Consider the following 25,377-nt stretch of genomic DNA (forward strand, 5'->3'; position numbering starts at 1 on the left):
GCGCCCCACGGACAGGAGCGTAACACATATAGCTCAGCGATGTGCCACCACAGAGCAGCCTCTCTGCCCCACGCTGGAATCCACAGCTCTGACATTTCTGCCCGCCGCAAACCGAACGGGAAACCTTTAATGGTCTGAGGTCGGGCCGAGAGAGAGATGGAGATAAATTACAGTGTTTGGTTTGTGAGGAGAGCGAAAACCAACCGGGAGTGTGAGTGGGTTCATGTGCAACATGTCTGACTCCATATGTGTGTGTCTGCATGTGTGTGTTTGTGGAAGCATGTCTATATTACTGTGTGTGCACACAATGTGATGCATCTGCCTCATATGCATGTGTTTTTATGTGCAGCACTCTTCTCTGTAAATGTGCAGCATAGACACACACACACACACACACACACACACACACAAACACACACACACACATCTACACAAAATTAAACATCATTATACACACATTTGAATGATGTGAGATATGACTCTTGCTCTTCCTTTGGCTGCTGCTGCAGAAACTCAAATCCTGGACTTTGGCTCTTGGGAAATTAAACTTTCTGGAACTTTCTGTAAAAGCACCATGAGAGGACACAAAGACCAGTCCTCTGGCGACAGGTGAGTCTCACAAACTGAGCCTTAAAACCAGCCGTCAGGACTTCTGGAACTTTGTGATGTCACAACAAAGCAGTCACCACTCTCAGCCACGCCCCAAGCCCCGCCCACCTAGACCCACCATCTAACCTTGCAGGATTTGGTTTCTCCGAGTGTTTACCTGAAATCGTCTATATTTTTATTTGATCACTCAGAAAACAGTCAGCCAATCAGAGGAGAGGCTCTTCTGATTGGCACTCCAGATGCTCCAGATACCCCTTTTCCACCAAACTGCTTCCAGGGCTGGTGCTAGTGCTGGTGCTAGAGCTGGTTCGTGGTTGGTTCAACTGCGAACCGGTTTGCTTTTCCACAGGCGGGTGCCAGCCAGAGAGCTACGTCATCGCGTCAATGTATACGTATAAGTCACGTCATTTCCTCAATAGAACAAGCGCCAAATTCAATCACCACAACAAAGATGGAGGACTACGTTGCGGTCATACCTGTCAAGTATCCTGTTTTGGCCGGGAAAGTCCCGTATTTTACCCTTCTTTCCCACTGTCCTCCCGTACTAGTATTTTCCTGTAAATATCCCGTATTCTAACCTGCGTTATTAAAAAATAATAATACCGGGCCCGGGCGGAGTAAAAAAAACAAAAAAAAACATCCCCTGACCTCTGCCCTAAGCTCTGTCACTAGCCTCGCGATAATAAAAGATGGATGGACGCGACAGAGCGGGAACTCCTCCTGCAAAAAAAACCCAAAATAAAAAAAATACCGAGATCGATGGGACCGCGGATTTTCGTTTCTGAAGAGGAAAAAGAGTAAAAATGAAAAGAAAAACTGTGAAAGAAAAGCAATATGAAATGAAAAGAATGTGTGGAATGAAAATAAAATGTAACAAGCAATGTTGAACAGATAATATGCAAATAAGACATTAAATAAATACTTTTCATATATACCCTTTTGTGTTTTCATTCAGGCTATAATGAATGTTCACAGCATGTCAGTGTCAACAAAGGTAGGCTTAAGTGGTTGACAAGTGGTGATTTTAGCTTTCTTGTACACCTGTCTGAAAATGTAAGGGACACTGGAGCTTGGTCGGGGTGGTTAGACTGCTCGCGGCGGGTGCCGGAAAATTTTCCCTTATTTTCAAATCCGAAACTTGACAGGTATGGTTGCGGTTCAAGTGTTGCTGTTGGCTTTTCGAGCCTTTCTTGGGGAGCAATATTTGGCGATCCAGCAAGTAAATACTGCTCGACGATTATGCAGCGAACAGCGATCACGCTCGAGAAGACGGTCAATAATCCCGCCCCCGCTCGCTGACGTAAGCCCGAAGCCTCCAACGTAACGTGGTTCTTTCTACTGGCCCAGCAAGGAGTTGGTGCTTGCCTAGCACTGGTTTTGAGAGCCAGGAACCGGTGCTTTGTCTGTGGAAAACCAAAGAACTGGTGCTAAGTCTGGCTCTAGCTCCGAACCAGCCCTGGAACCAGTTTGGTGGAAAAGGGGTAAGAGAGAAGCCTGAGAGAGGAGATGTAAAACTACACTGAGATGGTTTTTGGTTCTTAAAACCACAAATATATGTTCTGATGGAGATCAACACTTCAGATAAAACACTGGAGAAGATAAAATGTGGAGCTTTAAAATCTGATGATAGAATTTGACTGATCCTGACTGAGCTCCTCCTGTAAGACCTGCCGGTACGTCTACCTCAGGCCTTCATCTTACCTTCACAATGGGCAGAAACGTGGGTCAGAGCAGACAGGTTGGCTCATCATAGCAGGAGAATCACAGGTGTGACAGCGTCTCACCTGATGGAGCTGAGCCATCGTTAACAAAATTTGTTTCACCTTTGCATTTCCTGCTACGACTCGTCAAAATGTTGCCATGAGAAGAGTCCGTAAACTCCCCCCTGAACTTCCTGTATCCTGTCACAATGAAAAAGACACTTCAAGATCATTTATATCTCTACCTGGCATCAGTGTATGTTTTACAAACCGGTGAGACAGTCAGTGCACAACAATGTAAATATCTGGAAATGAAATGCAGTAAGGTGACTCGGAGTGTGCTTTCCTTTCATGCCAACAATCACGATTTTGGAAGGGACGTCTCCATATTTACTTTTTTTCAAATGAGACATATCTGAATATATTTGCATACATATTCCTGGCCCTCAGCTGAACGTCTCTACATTTAATATCCAGTGGGAATTAGATCGACGGAGCACAGACCAAAACTCTACTGATGACATTAAGACAGTCTAACAAGAGATCACACACGCAGGCAGCTGACAGCTGCTTCTGATCCTCCTGTGTAGTTTCAGTTAACAGAGAGGTCTAATATCACCAAGTTGTCAGCCAAATCCTGTCACCAACACCGTCCTCGTGTGTGTGTGTGTGTGTGTGTGTGTGTGTCGCTGCACGGAAACACACATCAGGTGCTTTCAAAACAAACAGTGAATATATCTAAGTGTCGTCTAATTTTCGCCTCGTGCTTCATCAGTTAAAAGAGTGAGAGACGGTCCGACTGACAGCTGAGAGGAAGAGGAGGATCTGTTTTCAATTTCTGAGTTTTTATTTTGCAGCATCAGGATGAAAGAGGAGAGGAGGAAGGGAGGAGAGGGGAGAGATGACAGAGGAGAGGAAAGAGGAAGAGGAAGAAAGGATTAAGAGGAAAAAAGGAGTAGATAAGAAAAAAGAAAACAGGAGAAGAAAGTGATGGAAAAGATGGGAGAGGAGGAGGAGGAGAGAGGGTGATGGAGGAGAGAGATGAAAAGGGGGAAGGAAAGAAAAGAAAGGAAGGAGGAGAGACAAGAGGAAAGCTTGAATGAGAGGAGTGAGGGAGGGAAAAATCACGAGAATGACAGGAAGAGGAAAGACAAGAGAAGGAGATGTAGAAGAGGAGGAAAGAAAAGAAAAATGAAGATGAGATAAGAGAAGAAGAGAAAAGCATCAAGAAAAGTAGCAAGAAAAAAGAGAGGTGGAAAATGAAGGAGACACCAGAGAAAATCCTGGAAGAGAGAAGAGGAGAGATGGAAATAAGGAGGAAAAGAAAGGAGAAAAGACAGACAAGGAAGCAGGAGAGGAAAGGAAAAAAGGGGAGAGGGGAGATGGAGAAAAGAAAGATGAGATAAAAAGAAAAGGAGAGAAGAAAAAGAGGACAGTTTGAGAGGGGACCAGATAAGAAGAAGAAGAGAAGGAAGGATGAGAGATGGAAGGAAGGAGACAAGGAAAGCTTAAGAGAGGAAAGAGAGGACAAATGGATGGATGTGAGGAGGCAGGGAGGGAGGACTGGGGAAGGAGAAAAGAGACACACTGAAGAGGAAGGGGAGAGGAGAGGAGATAAAGAGGTAAGGGAGGAGAAAAGAAAGTAGAAAAGAGGAGAAGAAGTGAGAGGCAAAAAGCAAACACGGAGGAGGAGGTGGAGAAGAAGGGAGCGGAAAAAGGAGAGGAAAACATCAGAGAGGAGACGAAGAGGGAGGAGACGAGTCGAGACAGGATGAGAAGAGAGAGGAGAGGGGGATGAAAGGGAGGGGAGGACTGAATCCAGGGACAGATAGACAGAGCTTTGAAGAGGAGAGAGAGGAGGAGGGAGGGAGGAAAGAGGGGGATCAGAGTGAGCGAGGGATGAAACAGGAGGCGAAGGGACGGAGATAGAGGAGAGAGAGGCATGGATGGAGAGATGGAAAGGCTGTGAAAAAGAAGGAGATGAAAGGAGCAAGTGTGAGAGCTGGAGAAGAAGAGGGGAAAAGTTTACGTCTGACAGCTGCAGAAGAAGAGAAGAAGAAGAAGAGAAGTGAGGGATGCTGAAGAGCAGAGCTCCACTACGATTTGGGGGAATTTTAAAGTTCTGGAAGAGTTTTGTTTTTTTTTTAAATAATGTCCCAGCTAATTTCACACACGTCCACTTATCACGTCTGTCTCAAAAGGGGAAACTGCATGTTTTTCAGATGTTAGGTGGAAAAACATCAGTTTGAAAAGAATCCATGTGGACGTGGAGAGGGGGTGAATTTCAAAGGCGGACAGACAGACGACCGATCCAGGAGTTTGCGGGAAAGCGGAGAGTTCTGTAACTGCAGTGCTGGTAATCAACTGTGACAGCCTTGCATAGAAAAATATTCAGATATAAAACCTTAAACACGAGGAGACAATGTTAGCCAACCCAGCTGTCAGTGAACTGAGAGGGAACAATTAGATTTGAGTGGCCTGTCAATATGTCTGTGGAAACTTCTGAAGGCACTGCACTGTAATGCACCTCTACAATACATGTGGACCTGCAGTGGTTAAAGCTCCGTGTTTTACTCTTCTGTTTATTTAAGAGAGGTTCTGAGCCTCTCTTCTGATTGGCTGACTGTTTTCTGAGTGATCCAATAAAAATATAGCAGATTTCAGGTAAACACTCAGAGAAACCAAATCCTGCAAGGTTAGATGTAGGTTCAGGTGGGCGGGGCTTGGGACTGCTTTGTTGTGACATCACAAAGTTCCAGAGGTCCTGTGTGAACCTTTAATCAATTCGATTTACTAGTTTATTAGAATAAATAACAATCAAAGAATCATTACTATCATTTTCCAGAACCATTTGAATCATTGCTTTGACAAAAAAGATATTCAAAGACATCAACTTGAATTGTGGGAAAACTGGTTATTTTACTATTTTCTGATGTTTTATAGATAATATAATTATATGGATCAATAATAAAAATAATCACTTGTACTTCTTCTGGTAGAGCTTCAGAGTTTTGATATGAAGTAATATGAAGTAGTCGTACTTTGGTTTGTGGTGGTACTGGCTCTGCCTGCACTGTGCATTAACACTGTGCTGTTTCCTTCTCCAGCTGATGATCAGTAATGAAAAACAAGTGCGGTGATAGAATTTTGTCCTTTCACTCAGAATTTCATGTCTTTCCTAACTGCTCATGTTGAAGATGTACCTGCAGACAGCGATCACACGCTGCCACATCCTGGTCTCGGTCAGGTAACTTTTAGGCCGCCATTGGAATCTGTTGTAACTAAATCCAAAGACCACAGCAGAAATCCTCTGCAACACGTCAAACAAGAGCGACCAACTCAGAGAGTATCCCTTAAAATACTTCCAGAGAAAACTTTGTAGTTTATCTTAAAAAATGCCAAATAGAAGCAGCTTTGATTTCATCTCGACCGGGATGGATTTCAGAGTTGATCCAGTGAGAGCTTCAAAGCCTTTTACTGTATAAGATAAAGGGTGGTGGGGTTTTGTCAACCTACAGAGAAGCATTTAATCCTTTAACTGGAGACATTTTGAACACTACTTCTTCTTCTTCAACTTTACTGGTCCAGGTATTCAAATTGGCCGCTGCCCAATAAAGCGAAAGCCCTCAGGAGCTGGTCAATGTCTTGCTAAAAGGTCCCTTTCTAAAAGTTGCAAAGGTGGGGGCAGGCATTAGATTTACATCTGCCCCTCCCTCCTCCAGGTATTATATGTATAGCATACATTTCTCCACACTTAAACACTTGTGACTGCAGAGGAGACAGACTTAGAAAAAAAAATCAGTGGGAGTGTGTTTTCAGGTCGCGTCAGATTTACTTCCCCTCTTTAAATCGCTAATTCTTAGCCTGTGAGGCCACTCTCAGCGCTAACCGTCGTTAGCATGTGCTAATCCCCCTCCGTCATATGACAGACGGGAGGCGCGAGGTGCTAGCCAGCTGTGCTAGCTTTTAAGCCCTAATACCCCCAGAGTGAGTGAGCTAGCGTGGAGCTAATCAGTCTTAATACCGTGCATATATAGAGTTAGCTCCTGAGATGGCTAGCTGCTGTAGCAGTGGCTAATCCTAGCAGCTGCAGGAACAAGCCCAATCCCCCGATTTCCCAAATATGTCAATTTTAGAAACTGCAGCATGAGATTAAGATTAGAAGTAGAGAATAAAAATAGAGCCGAGCAGAGGACATGAGAGAGGAGGAAATACAGAGGGAGTGCTAAGCATTTGTAACATGTTATTTGGGAGGGATGCACTTCCTTCTGACGATAATTCTTTTTGAATAAAAGCTTCTGCCAAACCAATGCACTTCATGTAAGACACATAAAGAGGAGGTGGGGGAAGAAGGTAAAAGGTAAAAAAGAACAGGAGAGGAAATGAAAACTGAGTAGGACCAGAGGAGGTAAGGCATTCAGAGCGTTTCCATAATTTTGGTGGGTTAAAAACATGTCTGAGACACACACCACAGGCTCTTTAGTGTCGACTTCCTGCGCGGGGACAGGAAATGAAGTCATGCTGGTGTGGGCACAGAAATATCTTGGTAGCTCTTATCTTTAAGTGCATGTGTGCGTCTGTACGAGTGCTTCAAACTGAAGCACCTGCTGCTCTCTTTCTCTCCCTCAGTCTAGAAAATCACAGCCTTCAGTCGGACCCCTCCTCCTCCTCCTCCTCCTCCTCCTCCTCCTTTTCCACTTCCTCCCGCTCCTCCTCCTTCCGCCTGTCACATGTTACAAGCCTGAGAGCAGCCAGGGCACTGACATGGGCCACAGTCTCTCTCTCTCTCCCTCCCTCTATCTATCTATCTATCTATCTATCTTTCTCTCAGTTTCAGGCAGGAAGCCACCGAATGGCACAGCAGAGGCGAGCCACCTGTTCCTCCCTGGCAGAGGAGATCATGGAGAGATGGAGGGAGTGATGAAAAGATGAAGGCGGGGGAAATGACAGGAGGTGAAGAGGAAGGGCGCGATGACGGGGAGAGGGAGGGGAGGAGAGGAGGAGGAGGAGGGAAGGGAGACAGAGCAAACACTGAAATGGGAGGAAGGGGAAAGGAAGGAGGGATAGGAGAGTAAAAAAGGAAAGGAAGTAAAGAGTGCAGAGGCCAAACTGTGAAGGAAGGCAAGGATAGAAAGATACAAGGGCAAGAAAGAGGGAAAGGCGGAATGGAAGAAAGAAGAGAGGGAGAAAAAGTAAAAAAAGGAGACAATAAAGAAAGAGAGGGATGGATGACGAAGGGGGGGTGGAAGAGAGTGATGGGACAAGGAAGGAAGGAAAGGAGAGATAAAGGGGAGAAGAAATGGAAAGAAAGGAAAAAAAGTGCCATAAGGGAAGGATAAGAGAACAGTTACAAAAAAACAGGAATGGGAGAGGAAAGAAAAGACTGGAAATGGTAAAAAAAAAAGAGAAGAGGAAGGAATAAATGATGGGGAAAGGAGGAGAGATGGGAAAGAGTAAAGGGAACATGAGAAAAAGTCAATAGGAAATAGATACAGAGAAGGATGCTAAAATGGACAAAAGTATAGAGGAAGTGTAAGATGAAAGGAGGTATAGAAAGGGAAGGATGGAAGGATATGAGAGTAAGAAAGCAAGGGAGGATGGATGAAAGAAGGATACGAGGCATTAGGGTAAAAGAATGGGAGGGAGGAAAGGTTGGAAGGATAAGTAGGGGTGAATAAAAAGGAGAGAAAACAAGAAAGAAAAGACTGGAGTAGGTAAGAGAGAACGAGGAGGGGGAGGGAGGGGTGGGAGGGAGGGAGAGAATAATGGGGAGAAGGAGAAGGTAAAGGAGTGATGAAAGGGAAAAAAGAGGAAAAACGACGGAGCTGAAAGGCACGGAAGACGAGAGAAGGCGGAGGAGGTGAGAGCACCTAATTACAATCCCTCCCCCCTCCCTCTTGACCTTGTCCTCCCTCCATTCATCACTCCATCTCCCCTCCCACAAACATCCTGTCTCTCTGAGTGATTCTTCAGCTGATGGGTCTCCACGTCACCCTGCAGGCACAAGTGATGCTCTGACTCCATCAGAAAAACAGCTTCCACCGGAGAGCGCCGCAGAGGTCGGGTTCATGAACGAAGACCAAGGCCCAGTTCCTCTTCAGTCCACGTTTAAACACCATCTTTATCAGATTTTCCCTTCTCGATACTGAGTCTGATACCTGAACTTGTGTTTGAGCCGATACCTGATCCAGTATTTCAAGACTGTCCTGTAAGAAACGAGCTTATAGGTCATCTGTCAGCAGGTTGTTATGACCCATAGTTAGGTTTTGTTGCTAGGCGACATCTAGTGGTCGTAATAATGATGACCCAGGAGAGCGGTGTTCGATTCCCATCAGACAGTAGCAGTTTATGTTGTTTCTATTCTCCATGACCATTCATTATTACTGTAACCATGACAACAAAGATGAAAGAAAGTACTTATTTTAACCCAAATCACCATTGTTTCCTGAACCTAACCAAGTCACCACTCCTCCACTTGGGTCCAGACTGAAATGTCTCCACAGAGGTTGGTTTATTGCCAGGAGTAAGTCTTCACTTATCCAGCTGGTGGGCAGAAACTCCTGCAGAGATATTCATGGGTCCTCAGTTATTATTATAATGACTGTGATGACTGACGTCTGCTTTAGCAAACATTTCAAATTTTGCACACAAACTAATGACATTCCCATCAGCCTGTGCTTCGTCTTTAGCACGCTCACACTCTACCAGCTTTCACAGTCGCCTTCTTCACTCAGACCACGGTGAACCTGCTGAACATTAGCATGTTACCACCGTCATTATGAACATGTTTGCATGATGGCCTCACAGAACTGTTAGCACACAGCTGTAGACTCTGTTATTACTGTTTATTACTGTGGTTTATTACTGTTGTTGTGACCGTGTGGAAACTGTGGCTGACTAGAGAAGCAGGTAAACCACTAAGCACTGGAAACAACACTCATCAAACAACCCTGTGCAGAGAACACAGACACGGATCGATACAAAGCAGACACACAAAACCATGTACACACTCTTACCACTGACAAAGAAACATGCACTGACCAATGCACACACAGAACCACTTGTGCAGAATGTGCACTCCCTCAGACACACACACGCAGACTTACACACACACATATAGAGCATGTACAGGAAGTGTGCAGGCTGCAGAAGCAACAAAGCTGTCATTTGCATGACGAATGATGCGGAAGCGAAACCAAAGCTCCTTATTGTGCTGCACGGTACTCTGACACGGTTCTTCACTCTCTCTGTCTCTGCCTGTGTCTTGCACACGCACACGTACACGCACACACACACACACACACACACACACACACACACGTTTGTCTGTCTTGGGAGGACACTCACCCATTCGTTCCCTGGCCTCTCACTCTGACCTCTAACCTGAACCCTAAAACTAAGACTTAACCCTCTCACACACACACATACACACACAAACACACACACACACACACACACACTGCTTTCCCTGCGATTTGAATGAACAAACAAAGAGGCCACTGGACTTCTGGGTACCTGGAGGAAGTGGGAACCAAACTAACTGCAGTTGTCGCAGCAACAGTCATATCCCATAATGCTATTCAAATTCTGCTGCTCTGTTATCTCTCTCTCACACACACACATACACACACACACACATGAAACACACACATGTTTAGAGGGAGGGGGAGGGGGTAGGGGAGAGAAGATGCTCACCCAAAGGCCATTCATTTGTACACAGCTGTTCGTCAATACACATGATCATCATCATTTGCCCCGTGTGTGTGTGTGTGTGTGTGTGTGCCCGCGTGTGTGTGTACAACAACTCTCTCTCCATGTGATGCTGTCAAGGGCACAGCTTGCATCTGCCGTACCAAGCCGTGGTCACCATGGAAACAGAACATACACTTCTTCCACTTTACCTCCAGCCTTTTTTTTGTTTTACACACACTGTGTGTGTGAGAGTGTGTATGTGTGTGTCTGTGTGTCAGTGTGTGTCAAATGTGAGTCAGTCACTTCCTGGTTGGTTTTAGCCAATGAGTGAACAGACACTGATGTCAGGCTCTCATTGGTTTTCTGTCCACTACTGTTTTTTTTTATTTTCAGTGTACTTCTCAATGTACCAACTCTGTGGTTACCATGGCGCCCGCATCCATTTGGTCCCCCATCACTCTCTCTCTCTCTCTGTCTCTTTTCTCTTTTTTCCTTTTTGTTATTTCACTTCATTCACTGGCATTTTCAGCTGTTTTTTTTAGTTGGCCTTTAAATCTGGTTGCTGCTCAGCTGTTGGGCTGTTTCTGTTTCCCTCTCTCTTGATTTATTTATCCATCTAACAAAACTGTCCTTCGGTCTCTTTTGCATGTGCAGAGTGATGATGAATTAAAAAAAACCTGAATAAATGAGCTGAGGATGGCGACTGCTTCGCTGAATGGTGTGATGAGTAGAGAGTGTGACTCTTACACTGTGGCCTTCACAGTCACAGGACTCAACCCTGTTTATACCAACGTGACATCTACAGTCCAGTAAAAACACAGCAGATTTCAGGTAAACACTCAGAGAAACCAAATCCTGTAAGGTTGGATGGTGGGTCCAGGTGGGCGGGGCTTGGGGCGTGAGTGAGAGCAGTGACCGCTTTGTTGTGACATCACAAAGTTCCAGAAGTCCTGACGGCTGGTTTTAAGGCTCAGTTTCTGAATACAGGCTGTGTGCATTTCTCTGTGGACTGAGGCTTTGATACTTTCACAGTATTAATATAGAACCTAGGCCTGCTTTATAATCACAAACACATGGACATCTACCTTTAGACTGTGTGGAGCTTTAATGTTGGTTTTTACTTGAATTTGTCACAGATCTGGAGCTTTCCTGCTGCATGTGATCTGTGTAAAAGTGCCCAGAAACACTAACTCCCTAAAGAAATATAGTCGGAGTGATTACGTTAATTTGACATTGTCTACATGTCTTTGTCTTTTCTTTAAGTACATTCATATATAAATCGTCAGCTATGATGTGTTTCTACTGCTGGAAATGAAAACTAAGAAGAAGAAGAAGTGGAGGCAGATAGGTGGATGGATACGACTCTTCAGCCTTATCTGTCCCAGTAGCCAAGCGCAGTATTGGAACAAAAGAGTCCATGTCATAATCATCATAATGACAGAGATGTGAAGAAGTGTCCAGCTACACAGAGGGAAGCTCCTCAGACTCTGTTTTCACCCATGAAGCTCTGTATTTGTAAAACCCTCCTCATGAGAAGGGAGAGAAGGTCGCACAACAGCCTTCATCACATGTTCCCTGTATCAATACTCATCTTCATCACACTGATCAATCACCAATGTTCCAATATTTCTACTCTCTCTCTCTCTCTCTGCTACAGTTTGGAGCAGCCGTTGACATTTGTCGTATTTGATGCCCTCATAACCAACCCAACACACACACACACACGTGCGCACACACACACGCACAAAATGTGGATTTTACAGCATGTGCACAGTTTGCAAGCACTGACGCACATCCTGTGTGTGTGTGTGTGTGTGTGTGTGTGTGTGTGTTTTACTGAGATGACACTACATGAAGTCTGAAGGCCCACACATTTGTGCTTTCAGGTGCAGATAGTAATCTCTGCTTTGCATGATCTATTTCTGTGTGCTGTCGGACTCAACCACACACACACACACACACACACACACACACACATACGGAGTGGTGGGTGAGAACACTTACAGAGGAGGGAGTGATGTGAGAGTGAGGGGGGAGATAGTTTGGATGACACAGTTCATCTCCTCCTTGATATGAAGCCGTCTGTGGCACAGGAAGAGGAAGTGACACACGCACACACACGCACACACACACACACACACACACACTGTATCTGGTTATGGAGGACTGTCTCTCACAGGGATCCGGCACCATTCTTCCACTTACTGTCTTGCTCTGTTATTCAGAGTACAAACTTGGTCCCTCCTCACCTTCTTTTCAAAACACTGAGCCCTCGTGACCTTTGACCTCCCCATCAGTGCTTGTAGTAATGATGATGTACATAGAGGATGAAGCTTATTGTGCAGCTTTTTGGATGTGAAACACGACCTAAACACCTGAACTTTTACTTCACTGTTTTGTTGCCGAGATTTTCATGTGATTCAGGTGATTTCATTAAAATCACTGCAGTTGCTCGACAGTCCGTCCGGTAAATACAACAAGGTGCTGACATAAAATATGTACTTTTGAATAATCAAGTATTTTTAAAAGCAAGTATTGCAGTACTTTGACTCAATTTAAAGTCTGACTGAACAACTTTCCCTTGTATTGGAGTCATACTGTATCTGAGCTTTTAACATGGACAGGATCTGCTCACAACAACACCTTTTCTTCTTGTAACTAGAAACTGAGCAATTATTCATTTTAATTTTGTTTCCTGTCCTCGTTGTTAAAGTAGTGAGCAGTGCTGTGTGTACTGTCACATTCAGTGTCTCCTCTCTCTGCTTTACATCACAGTCTCTTCATCTATTCACTGAAAAAGAAATTATTATAGGTGGGGCTGCACAAGAATCGCAACACGGCCAAGAGCAGTGTCCAAATCACAGGAGCTGCAATTTTTCAAGAGTAAAATGTATCAGAGCACTGTTGTGCAGAGACGCCCCGGCCCACATCATATTCTCCAGATGTAAAGGAACATGTCTGTTTGGTACAAGCCCTGACAAAAATCACATCATCATCATTTTTTCATGTTTTTTCAGTGAAATGAAAAACATTTTTTCCAACTGAAATCATGAGTCATAACACAATATGATTTATTTTAATGATAAATGACGTCTGCTGACGCCGTCACTGCAGAGTCAGACTCCTGCACGTACAGAAACTTTACATGTCGTCAGGCAGCGGGACCGTTAAAGTGAGCTTTTTCATTTACACTCCCGGCTGAGGTGACACCTCCTGTAACGAAGCTGGCTGGTTGCCGCGGCAACCAGCCAGGAAAAAACAGCAAGAGTAATTCTGGTTAAATGAATACAGCTCAACTCTCTGCTTGTCCGACCGTCTGTTTCTCTGTGTGAGCCTCTCTCTCCCTCCCTCTCTCTCTCTCTCATGACAAAGGCATCAGCCATTTTAAATCATAACGGTTATTTTTACAAAGAAAGTCTCTTCCCACCATTTTCTCCTTGTTTCTCAGGCACTCTCACTTCCTGTCAGGAGATTTCACCTTAAATGACGACATAAACTACATTTGTTTCATCTGTTTAAATTGACCATATGGTGAATTTTCTCTATATTGAAACCATAGTTTAAACAAACTTTCCCTCCATTTTAATAGGATTGACTTTAGATTATTTTACTAATATTAACATATTGAATCTGATTTAAAACATTTTGTCAGCTGTTTCCACAGGAATCATGTCAAATATGTTAATTAATATTCTGTGTAGCTTTCACCTTGTCCACCTACTGACTACTACATCCATCCTCATACTCAACCTCACAGCAACAACTTTTGGTGCATAAATCACTTCACCTTCACTGATTTTACCTGCTGTAATCAAGACTTAAAGCTCCACCCAGTCTACAGGTAGATGTCCATGTGTTTGTGATTATAAAGCAGGTCTAGGTTCTATATTAATACTGTGAAAGTATCGAAGCCTCAGTCCACAGAGAAATGCACACAGCCTGTATTCAGACACTGAGCCTTAAAACCAGCCGTCAGGACTTCTGGAACTTTGTGATGTCACTACAAAGCAGTCAGAAGGGAGGCTCAGATCCTCTCTTCTAATTGGCTGACTGACCTGTTGTTACTACAGCTCCAGACAGAAGCCTGAGAGGAGATGTACCTTCTGAGTGTCTTTATTTCAATTCTTTCTGCCTGTGTTAAGCTCATTTTTGACTGTAAGCTACATCCACCACACACACACACACACACACACACACACACACACACACACACACTGTTATCAGTCTTACTGATCCTACCTGGTGTAAATGTTTGCTCCCTGGTCCAGTTTAGCAAGTCCACAGCTGGTCACAGCCCCTGGGGGACAAAGAGATGGACAGCATTATGAGGACGTGTGTGTGTATAAATCCACCTGCTGGAAACACACTGTGTAATATTATGAGACCATGTGTTAAACTGTGCAAAAAAACATAATGAACCACCATGACAATGCATGATAGTGCAGGGTGGTGTGGGGGGTCCCACCCCATGGCCCAGAGCTATACGTGGACACCCTTGTTTATATTTGTTTTGCCTCTGGTTCAAATTAAGAGAAACCTTAAAGCAATAGTCAACATTTAGGGAAACATGCATATTTGTTTGTTAGCCACACAGTTAGATGAGATCCTATATGTCTGGTTAGCTTAGCTTAATTCAAAGACAGGAAACAAGGGAAACAGGTTCCCTGGCTCTGCCTGAAGCTAACAAACCAGCACCAGTAAAGCTAGCTAAATACCATTATACTGTGTTTTTTAATTCACACAAAACTGAAGTGCCCCTGTGCACGTAGCCAGCTGCACGGTGTGGAAAACCTCTACTCGCCTGCGCAGAGCCGTGACCTCAACCCCATCCAACACCTCTGGGATAAAGTGGATCTCTGACTGTGAGCCAGAGCTAATCACCCAGCATCAGTGTCGGGCCTCACTAATGCCCTAATGCCCCGTGTCTGAATGGGACAGCCTGCAGACAGGCTCCAAAGCCTGGTGGGAAAGGTGCATTGTTTGTCCGCATACTTTTGGCCATGTAGTGCAATAAAATGAAAGCACAAATTGTGAGCAGATTCTGAAAAGTTTTAAAGGTCAAAAAGGTCATGAGACTCTGGCAGCATATAAATGTCAACATAATATTAAATCTATCGGGAAAATGTAAAAACAGCCATGTTGTGTTTGTGAGATCTCCCCGACAACAGCGGTGACACGCTGATCCGGTGGTTTGTAATCATAAATTTCTAAAAACACTCTCCACTCCCCAAAGTCTCAGTTGTTTTCTTAGTGTTTGACACTGACATTTCAAACCCTTCGATGAATCCAACAATAAACAAATAAAAACAGATGACAGGCTGTTTTAGCGTTTCGGATCACGCGTGTCGTCCGTTTGTCATCTTGATTTTCAGTTTTCTTTTGTCACTTTTTACTTTTGAGCATTTTCTTTTTTTAAGCCCGTTGGGGTTTCTGTTCTGTCTCACTTGCTGAGACTGGATTTCTTTTCATCTGCTGATATTTTTCAAAGTGTTTTTATCTTTTGTATGGATATGCAAATAAGTCAACCTACACCAACAGCAGTAAGTGTGTTTTCATTGTACCACTGCTAACACTCAGCCTGGGCAGAAAAGCCAGAGAGCAGCAAACCAACCTGGGTCAGTTGGTTCATCATAGGGATGTATGTATGTTTGAGGTTTACTATTTTATATTGATTTTAATACAAAAACACTGATTTCACTACTTTTAGCTCCTCAATTAATTTTAAAAAGCTAAATCAATAAAATTTTGTACTACAAAATTATTCATAATTTTATCTTACTTACAATAATTTATAATTTTATAATGCAATTATTATACAATTTTCTTTATCATTTATTTAAAACTTATTTATCTTATACATTATATATAGATTTACATTGAATTTTGACATATTCTCATTGAGAAAGCACCACAGATGCATTTTGAGATGTCACTTACTGTAAATAAATAAATCCCCCTCAGATACACTTACCCTTCTCCTCCAGACGTCATCATTCTGCTCATTCCAGGAATCAATTAACAATGAGGTCTTGTAATGTTGTTTTTTTTGTTTACCTGCTTTACCCAAACCTGCCTCAGGCACGTCATGTAGACTTCCTACATTTCCCAAAATGCCTTTGGACATCCCCGAGAGAAATGCCAGCACTTGGCAGGGTTTTACGTGCACACAGAGAAGGTGAAGCATGAAAGTGAGAGTTTCACACAACTCAAAACTCAACAACCAAGTTGTATCATTGCAGCGAGATCTGGTTCTGGTTTCATGTCTGTGGGGGCGACACTGAAAATTTCTCGCCGTATGAGTGTGAGCAGTCGTTCAAAAGATAGCGGCTGTAGGGTGACTGATATCAAACGCTGATGGTTACTGGAGATTTACATTAGTGAAACTTTTTTTAAATCGTACTAAACTGAAGCTGTGGGATAATGAAGTCATGTCATCTATATTTGATCAGTTTTCTATCTATGAATGAGCAACGAACCCGAACGATGACATGGTTTGATAATAACTTGATATTTAAGAGCTAAAGTCATAAGGATTGAAAGTCAAAGACCAGGAAGTAAAGATTTGTTATTTGTCTACCTGAATGCTTTGTAAATTGTTCTTTGATAATGTGAGATTTCTTTTCTTTAAGGATATTCCAGGATCATTTTGTTAAATAAACGTGTCTGTTTTCTCACCAGCAGCCGAATCTCTGTGCTTGTTGGGTTACTAAGTGTTTAGCATGATACAAATATGGAAATCAAGGGGAAACTACAAGCAGAGCTCTGTCAAAGGTGTGTTTACAAGTTAGATCTCATCTATTTCACACTTAAACAAATAGAAATCAAAGACACTGGGTTTTTCCAAGCAGTTAGCAAAGTAGCTATACAGCTAACATTAGCTTAAACAGCAGGACCCTGTTTCTTCTCTTCAGGGTCATATTGCAATTTTTTTTTTTTTTTTGGGTCAAAAATCCAAAGTGAGTCTTGTGGCTAACTTGCCAGCTAATGTGATACAGTGTCAGAGGCTAGCTGCTTCACTCTGCTTCCACCTTTTGTGCTAAGCTAGGATAACATGTCCTGTGCCTATAAAGTTAAAGACAGCACCAAGCATACTGTATGTGCATTTAACCTACAGACCGTTTCATCAAAAGGGAAAATGATCAAATATAGAGCCAGCAAGCAGAACCCAGCCCTAACTAGCAGGCTACAGGCTAGCTGCTGTGTCAGTTTATTTCTGATGCAAACCAGAGAGTTTCTGCTGCTGCTTCACATGATCAGCTTTCCACTGAACATCAGAGAGGGTTACATCTGCGAGCAGCTACAGGGAAATGCACTGTATCTCTGATGCTGTAATTCAACTAAAATCAATTTACACAACAAAATAAAGACAAGCTGAGTGGCTGCAGGTCAACGCTGTCTCAGCAGTAATCAGCATGATCGCAGACTGGATGCTCAAAGGCAGCGTATTGTCTGACTGAACGAAGCCACGTTTATTAACAGCAGCAGAGTCACCAGGAGGTGGTTGTGGTGGATAATCGTGTACAAAGTGCACAACTGTACAACTTTTACTGCAACATCAGCTATTTTGGCGAAATATAAAATCAACACGTCTGTTAACATTTTACTGATTTGTTCTGGATCAACATATTGCAACTTGCCAAATACATCATAAATCAAACGTTGCAGTTCATTTGGTCTAGGTTCTATATTAATACTGTGAAAGTATCAAAGCCTCAGTCCACAGAGAAATGCACACAGCCTGTATTCAGAAACTGAGCCTTAAAACCAGCCGTCAGGACTTCTGCAACTTTGTGATGTCACAACAAAGCAGTCCCAAGCCACGCCCACCTGAACCCACATGCAATCTTACAGGATTTGGAGTGTTTACCTGAAATCTGCTATATTTTTACTGGATCAGTCAGAAAACAGTCAGCCAATCAGAGGAGAGGCTCAGATCCTCTCCTCTGATTGGCTGACTGACCTGTTGTTACTAGAGCTCCAGAGAGAAGCCTGAGAGAGGAGATGTGAAACTACACTGAGATGGTTTTTGGTTCTTAAACCACAGATATATCTTCTGATGGAGATCAACACTTCAGATAAAACACAGGAGAAGAGTAAAATATGGAGCTTTAAATATTCCAGGAATTAAATGTACAAGAAGAATCAGAGTTAGACGAAGGCCACAGGCTTTTACTGCTCTCACACCTTTAACATATCATCAAGGGAAACATCACCTTTCACAGTGTTATTCAAATGGTATGAGAGTTTTTCTGTGGTGTTCAGAGCTGCTCACAGCTCAGCTCGGTACAAGCAGCCCCACCCGTAGGGAGAACCACTATATGTAGTGTTCTCTGCGTACAGTACACTGATACCGCACAGGATTTATAATCCATCCACAGTATATTGGCCGTGTACAGGGAAGGGGAAAGAGGATAATGGCAGCTGGGATTTTCTGATTACAAAACACTGATTTAGCTCCACTGTCTGATGCATAAATGTATGAAGTGAAGCTAATTACCAGCTGATGAGAAAGTAGGCCAGTTTGGATAAAGGTCTCTCTCTCTCCCTATCTCTCCATCATCATCCTCTTGTCCATTTAAAAAGCCACACACACACACACACACACACACAGCCCACCTGACAGCCCATCCAGTCCCCCCTTTGAGTAAAGAGAGGTCCAGTTACAATATCAGCCTCTTTCCCTATCGCACAAACAAACACACACATAAACACACACACACGCTTTCTAGGCAGACAAACGCAGGAGAATTATCATGTTTCCCCTCTCGTAAAAAAACTGCCGAGTTTGCTCGTGTGGAGCGACAGACCTGTCAATCAAAAGCGAGGGGATGGAAACTGTCCTCAGCTCTCACACACACACGCTCACACACACACACACACTCTCACACACACACACACACACACGCTCACACACACACACACACACACACGCTCACACACACACACACACACACACGCTCACACGCACTCTCACACACACACACACACACGCTCACACACACACACACACACTCACACACACACACACACACTCACACACACACACACACACACTCACACACACACACACACACACACACACACACGCTCACACACACACACACACACACACACACTCACACACACACACACGCTCACACACTCACACACACACACACACACACACTCACACACACACACACACACTCACACACACACACACACACACTCACACACACACACACACACACACACACACACACACACACACTCACACACACACACACCGAGCCACTGCTTCAGATGAAAAGTGTGTCAGCAGCTGACAGAACAGACACACTCCTCTGTTGGTGCAGCTTGGAAACCTCTCATCCTTTCTCCGCCCCTCTTCCTGCTCTCTGTTGCCCCTCATCTTCCTCTTTTCCTCCTCCTCCCTCATCTTCCTCCCATCTCCTTTTTTCTGCATTTGTTTCCTCTCCTTTCCTCTTCCCTCCTCACCTCCTTTCCTCTCCTCTTATTTGCTTTCTTCACCTCTTTTCTCCTGTTTTTGTTTCCTTACTTGACTCCTTTTCTTTTGTCCTCTCTTCCTCTCCTTTTGTTTCCTCTCTTCTCCTTGATCCCTCTCCCTTGTTTCCTTTCCTCTCCTTGTTTCCTTTCCTTTTCCCTCCTCCTGTTTCCTCTCTTCTCCTTTCCTTTTCCTTGTTTCCTCTAATCTCCCACCTTTTTCTTCTTTCTTTTTTCCTCGTGTTCTCCTCTAGCTCCTTTCTCCTCTTCTTTCCTCCTCTTACTTCCTCGTCTCCTTCAACCTTCTCTCATCTTCCTTCCTCCTCCTCTTCCCTCATCCCCTCTCTCCTTTTCCTCTTCTTCTTCTACTGTAGGTTACTCTCACCTGCTCTCTACTTCTCTTCTTCTTCCCTTCAACTCCTCCTCTCTTCCGGGTGTAATAGTGTGTGTGTGTGTATATGTGTGTGCGTATGTGTGTGTGTCTTAATAATTTAGCCATCGCTGTCAGGACCTCGGTCACCGGAGCGCTCTCAGGTTCCTCTACAGCTCTCAGGTGATCACACACACACACACACACATATCAAAAGCAGTGAGACAAACTGTGTGTCGCTCAGTGTGAAGCTTGAAATCCTCTTTAAATGCTCTGAATTCACTGCTGTGTGGAGGAATCCTGGAGAATCATTACTCACCGTGTCACTGTGTATTTGTGTCTGTTCCAGTAACAACCTGGGTGAGACAGAAACTGCTGCAGAGCAACGTCTCTTCTGTTAAATCTTGTAGGTTAAAGGTCACACTCTTCATACCTGATGAACCTTTCTTTTCTCACTAACTCACAGACTGTACACATATTTTATTTTGTTGATAAAATGTCAAAGATTTCAACAAACTAAGAGACCAAATCTGTCCATAAATGAATCAATTAATTAATTATGTGACAAACCATCAAAAAAGAAACCTAAGTATTCCAATTAATCTGAAGGGAGATGGCAGGAGTGAACAGATGTGAAGGTTTGTGAAGCTGTAATGAGTGTGTGTGTGCGTGTGTGTGTGTGCGTGAGTGTGTGTGTGAGTGTGTGTGTGAGTGTGTCACTTCATCACACCATGCCATACATCTGAAGTCATTTCAAATTCTCCAGCTATGATGTGTGTGTGTTAATTGGCAGCAAATGCAACCATATCACATCTGCAGTGAGCTAACACACACACACACACACACACACGTTTGTTTCTGAATACAGGCTGTGTGCATTTCTCTGTGGACTGAGGCTTTGATACTTTCACAGTATTAATATAGAACCTAGACCTGCTTTATAATCACAAACACATGGACATCTACCTTTAGACTGGAGGGAGCTTTAACATCTCGATAACGTTCAATATTATCAAATATTGGCCAAAGTCTCTTTAGGACAAAAGCACTGACCATGTTAATGTAATATTTCATGGACTCCTCTCACATTCACATTCGACCCGGGGCTGAAGCAGAGATAATGGTTAAAATATCAGAATAAACAATGTTATCACATGACGACAACAACTAAGCCACCTCCATCCTCTGAGAAAGACCATGAGATCTGGTTGAGAGCTTTGTAAATGGACTAAACCTTTTGTAAAACTAATGTAATGTGATATCTGAGTGCTGTTTGAGAGGTGTTATAAACTGGACCACTGTTCCTGACAAACAACATCCCACAAACAGTCATTTAGAAATGCCAAACCATCCTGTTCTGTTTCTGTTTCCTACACCAGTGATCATCTCGCGACAGCTTGTCTGGTCCCAGTCCCCAGGTTGGAAACCACTGACTTGCTCTAATATATTAGTGGTAGCTGTTAAAGCAGCAGCTTGTTGATGTTTTTTTTCCTTCCACTCTCCTTTCTGCTCTTTTGCCCTCCGTCTATTTTCAACCACAACCTCTGTTTCCCTTTCACACAGGTCGATACACGTTGCAGCTTTGGATCTGCTGCAGCAGTGATTTCTGTCCGTGATGAAATAAATCCTCAAGGAGTGTTAGGACTCAAATAACGTCAGGAATCGTTTCAGCGCGACAGGCAGATACTTGTACAACTGTAGTGTTCTTCACACACACATGCATGCACACACATAGAGTCCCCACAAGGCCTAGGTAATAAATTAATTGAACGTTTAGAGCAGAAAATCAACTCACACCTCGTGCACATTCTCTATACGCCTATCCACCCTGGTAACAGTGTGTGTGTGTGTGTGCGTGGACACTCGCTCCTACGCAGTACACCACAACGGCCATCTGAGGTGGCAGTGAGACAGATGGTACGTAGGTCGGCCCCGTGCACACGCTCTCTCACACACGTGCACGCACACACACTCATGAGCGTGCGTCTCTGTGACCTCACCATCACCACCACAGACAGACAGTCAGGGCAGGTTTGCCGTTGCTGTTTTCCTTCTGCGGCTTCATTTCATCTGTGCTCGTTTTCTCTTTAAGTCATTGTTTCTCTCGTTTCTGCAGCTGAAGCTCAGCTCTTCACTGTTTCTAAAAATACGATCTTTACAGTGTCAATCCTTGTTTAAAATTAGCTGCTTTCCCTCCGAACAAAGACTGTGAAACAACATCGATGTGACAGTAAAGTTTGTGAAAAAATAAACCCAATTTATTTCCTGCTGCAATCATATTTATTTATCTATACTGAACAAGCGCTTCTGTCTTTACTCCCATTTTTTCTATAAACACACACACGCAGATACACCATGGTGAGATCCTGAGGCCCATCATCACCTGCAGCTGTCATGTTGCAGCATCATGCACACAGCCCCTGGAAGATGAAAACATCCCCACTGTTTCATGACCTGCGTTGTCACCAGTCATGTGACCCACTGAGCACGTGTGAGACGATCTGGATCTGTGTGTACGACAGCGTGAACCACTTCCTGTCAATATCCAGCAACTTCACACTGAAGAGGAGCAGTCCAGCAATCAACAGCCTGATCAGCTCTGTACAGAGGGGGGTCACAGCAGATACCGACTCGTCTCCTGATCCACAACCCCCCCCCTCACACATCTGTCCCTCTGTTCAGTTTCTAATAAAAGTCTTTCTTCAAAATAAAACTGCACATTTTCAACTGGCCTTTTAATGTGACCAGCCTGAGGCACATCTGTGTAATCAACATCTGGATGTACCACACCTGTCAGGGGGATGATGATCTTAGCTGTGTCACAGTTCAGGGGTCTCATCCTTCAGAGGCTGCGACTAGACTGTCCCATCTCAAAGGCTCCTTTAAATGTGTCCTTCTTTTCCTGGGCCATGAAGGATCCAACAGGTGGATCCTTCATGGCCCAACATATCCCAAGATTCATTGCACGTCAATAATACAAATTATATGTCAGCAAACACCACCGACAGAGAGCCTGAGGGTTATACTTTTACATGTAAGTATTGTGTTTCAGCTCAGTTCAACAGCTAACAGTACAACTTATAAAACTAAAGGCCTTCAACCCTCAAGTTTCTATGAAAAGAAAAAGATTTGTGTTGTCCAGGTTGCTAGGTTTCAGCAGCTGTGCTTTGTGACGCAACTGTAACGGTGGGTGCAGCTGGTGACACAAAGCAAAAATCCTCCGTAGACCAGACCATTTCATTTCAGTTCAGCCTTCCCGGTGCAGGACGGCTACGAAGGGCCACACCTTCGTAGACCACATCCTCCGAAGGATGCGGCCTGAAGTGAATAACACAGCTCTTCACAAAGAACAAAATGCTCACTAACATGGGTTTAATGCTCACAGATCTTTAAATTCAACTCATGGAAAATGGGAGTTAAAAACAAAAGCGCTGCGTTTACATCTCTGCTCAGCGTATTTACTTACTCCAAGCACTGGTGCAGAAGTTGATGCTTGATCTTCAGCTTCCTGTGACAGATTAAACATCAAAGACACAAACTGAGAACCACACACTCATGTTGGCAGCAGCTGGGCAGCACCGTGTCCCTTCAGACCTGCAGCTCACATCCACCCTGATGTAGATCCTCCCTACACCTCCTGTTGCATACAGCAGTGTTTGAGTCTGACCTTTGACCCCTGACCTCTCTGTGCAAGGGTGGAGAAAGAGTGAGAGCTGCCCTCCAGAGATCACAGGATTATGACTCACTGTAAATCTCTTCTCTGAAAATGCAGTGAAGGAACACTGAGATATTTTCCAGCACAAGAGGCTTGTTAAAGAGAGAGCGAGAGAGAGGGAGAGAGAGAGGGAGAGCGGGAAGGGCCGGGCCGTGAGTCGGAGTCTCCCCGGCCGGGGCCCCTCTCTAGACGGCAACACGTCATGGAACATTCCCGGAACCAGCCAGCGCACCACCCACCATCTCTCTCTCTCTCTCTCTCTCTCTCTCTCTCTCTCTCACACACACATACACACACACACACACACACACACACACACACACAAAGAGGAAACAAACGATGAGCATATGAGATAAAGTGAAAAAGAACTCGCCTTTAAAACAGTTTTCATCTTTGGAGACAAACTGTACAACAACAACAGCAGCGGCAGCAGCGGCGGCAGCAGCGGCGGCGGCACACCGCTGTAGCGACGGGCCTGTTTCCTCTGAGGAATGCCACCCTGCTCACACTGTAGCAGCAACAAGGAAATACCACAGCGAGTGCGCTCAGGTCACAACTGAGACTCACTTTCTGAGCAGCCCCCGGCGCGGGGCGCGCACTGCACGGTTGTCATGGAGATCGTTTTCAGGGGCTTTGCAGGTGAACTTCCTCCGCCGAGGTGCGGGCCGCTGGGCTGGTTGGTCGCTGCAGCAACAATCACACCATCACAGCCTCATCCCCCGTCTCTCTCCCTCCCTCTCGTCCTCCCTCTGTCTCTCCCCGGCCCTGCAGCCACCCTGGCCGTGCAGGCTACTGCAAATTCCTCAGGATATTACGCAACCCGGGTAATCTGCATGCAATGCAATGCGTGCCCGGGGTATTCCCCCTGCATAGCCTTGCCCTTATAAGCTAAACAAAAGATCAAGTGCCATGAAAACAGCCCATATTGTCCGACATGGCGCAGAAAAGCCCACTGTCACTGTGATATGTGTGAGAATATGTCCGGGGAGGTTTCGCTTTTCCCTCCCTGCTCTTACCTTCAGCCTGCGCTCCGGCTGCGCGTCTCCGTCTCCGTGAGAAAATGACAACAAGCAAACCCCGGTGACAGGAGATCCGATTCCGGGCGGGCTTGACACCCGCTGGCTGTCCGTTAGAAACAGCCGGGAGGCGGTTGTTAGAAATCCACACGAGCCGAGCAGCAGCAGCCGTGGAAGCGTCGCGGCGCGGCGGCCAACGGCGGAAAAGTTACGCGTAAAAATGGAAGGAATCCTTTCCGACCGGGTTTGTGCCGCCGGAGCTCCACTGCTGCAGTCAGACAGGCAGTAAATGTGTGCGTCTCACTGTGCTGTGAGTGTGTATGTGTGCGTGTGTGAGGGTGAAATCAGGAGACACATACACACGCACACACACATTCATACGCACACGGGGGTTATTCCAAGCGCCACTTCCCAGAATAGCAGCATAGAGGAGCGGGAGAGAGAGAGAGAGTGAGAGAGACGGAGTGGCAGAGAGAGAGAGAGAGAGGGCGTGTGTGTGTGTGTGTGTGTGTGTGTGTGTGTGTGAGCGCGCGCGCGCGTGTGCGCGCGTGTGCTTGTGTGACGTCGTCGGATCCCCCAGCGCGCAACCAGGGCAGAGGGAGGGGAGGGGAGGAGGAGCAGTGGCCGAGGAGGAGGCTCTGTCTGCAGGCACGGAGAGAGCAGGATTCCCCGGTCACCTCTGGAGCGACCTGTCTGTCTGACTGACTGAATGTCTTACTGCCTTGTTGTTGCCTGTCTGTCGGTGTATTCAGCTATGCGTTAAGACCGGAAGTGAATGCATGTAGGCCTGCT

General features: G+C 44.8%; 1 protein-coding gene across 5 annotated transcripts in view; it reads right to left on the reverse strand.

Annotated features, from left to right (window-relative positions):
* The window catches only part of hivep2a (HIVEP zinc finger 2a), a 102,827-nt gene extending 77,765 nt beyond the window's left edge, over window positions 1–25,062 (reverse strand). For 4 of the 5 annotated variants that reach the window (XM_071467240.1, XM_071467242.1, XM_071467237.1 and 1 more), the window contains exons 1-2: window positions 24,586–25,062; window positions 14,241–14,298 (exon numbers count right to left, since the gene is read on the reverse strand). The gene's annotated coding sequence lies outside the window, so the exon portion shown is untranslated. Of the gene's footprint in view, window positions 1–14,240; window positions 14,299–24,136; window positions 24,401–24,585 lie in introns of those variants that run through there. The other variant, XM_071467238.1, reaches the window with a different exon arrangement.
* Window positions 25,063–25,377: the final 315 nt, after the last annotated feature.

This window comes from Trachinotus anak, unplaced genomic scaffold (genome assembly GCF_046630095.1).
Source record: "Trachinotus anak isolate AG129_WGS33_773 ecotype Australia unplaced genomic scaffold, CSIRO_AGI_Tana_v1 ptg000031l, whole genome shotgun sequence".
Taxonomy (NCBI): Eukaryota; Metazoa; Chordata; class Actinopteri; order Carangiformes; family Carangidae; genus Trachinotus; species Trachinotus anak.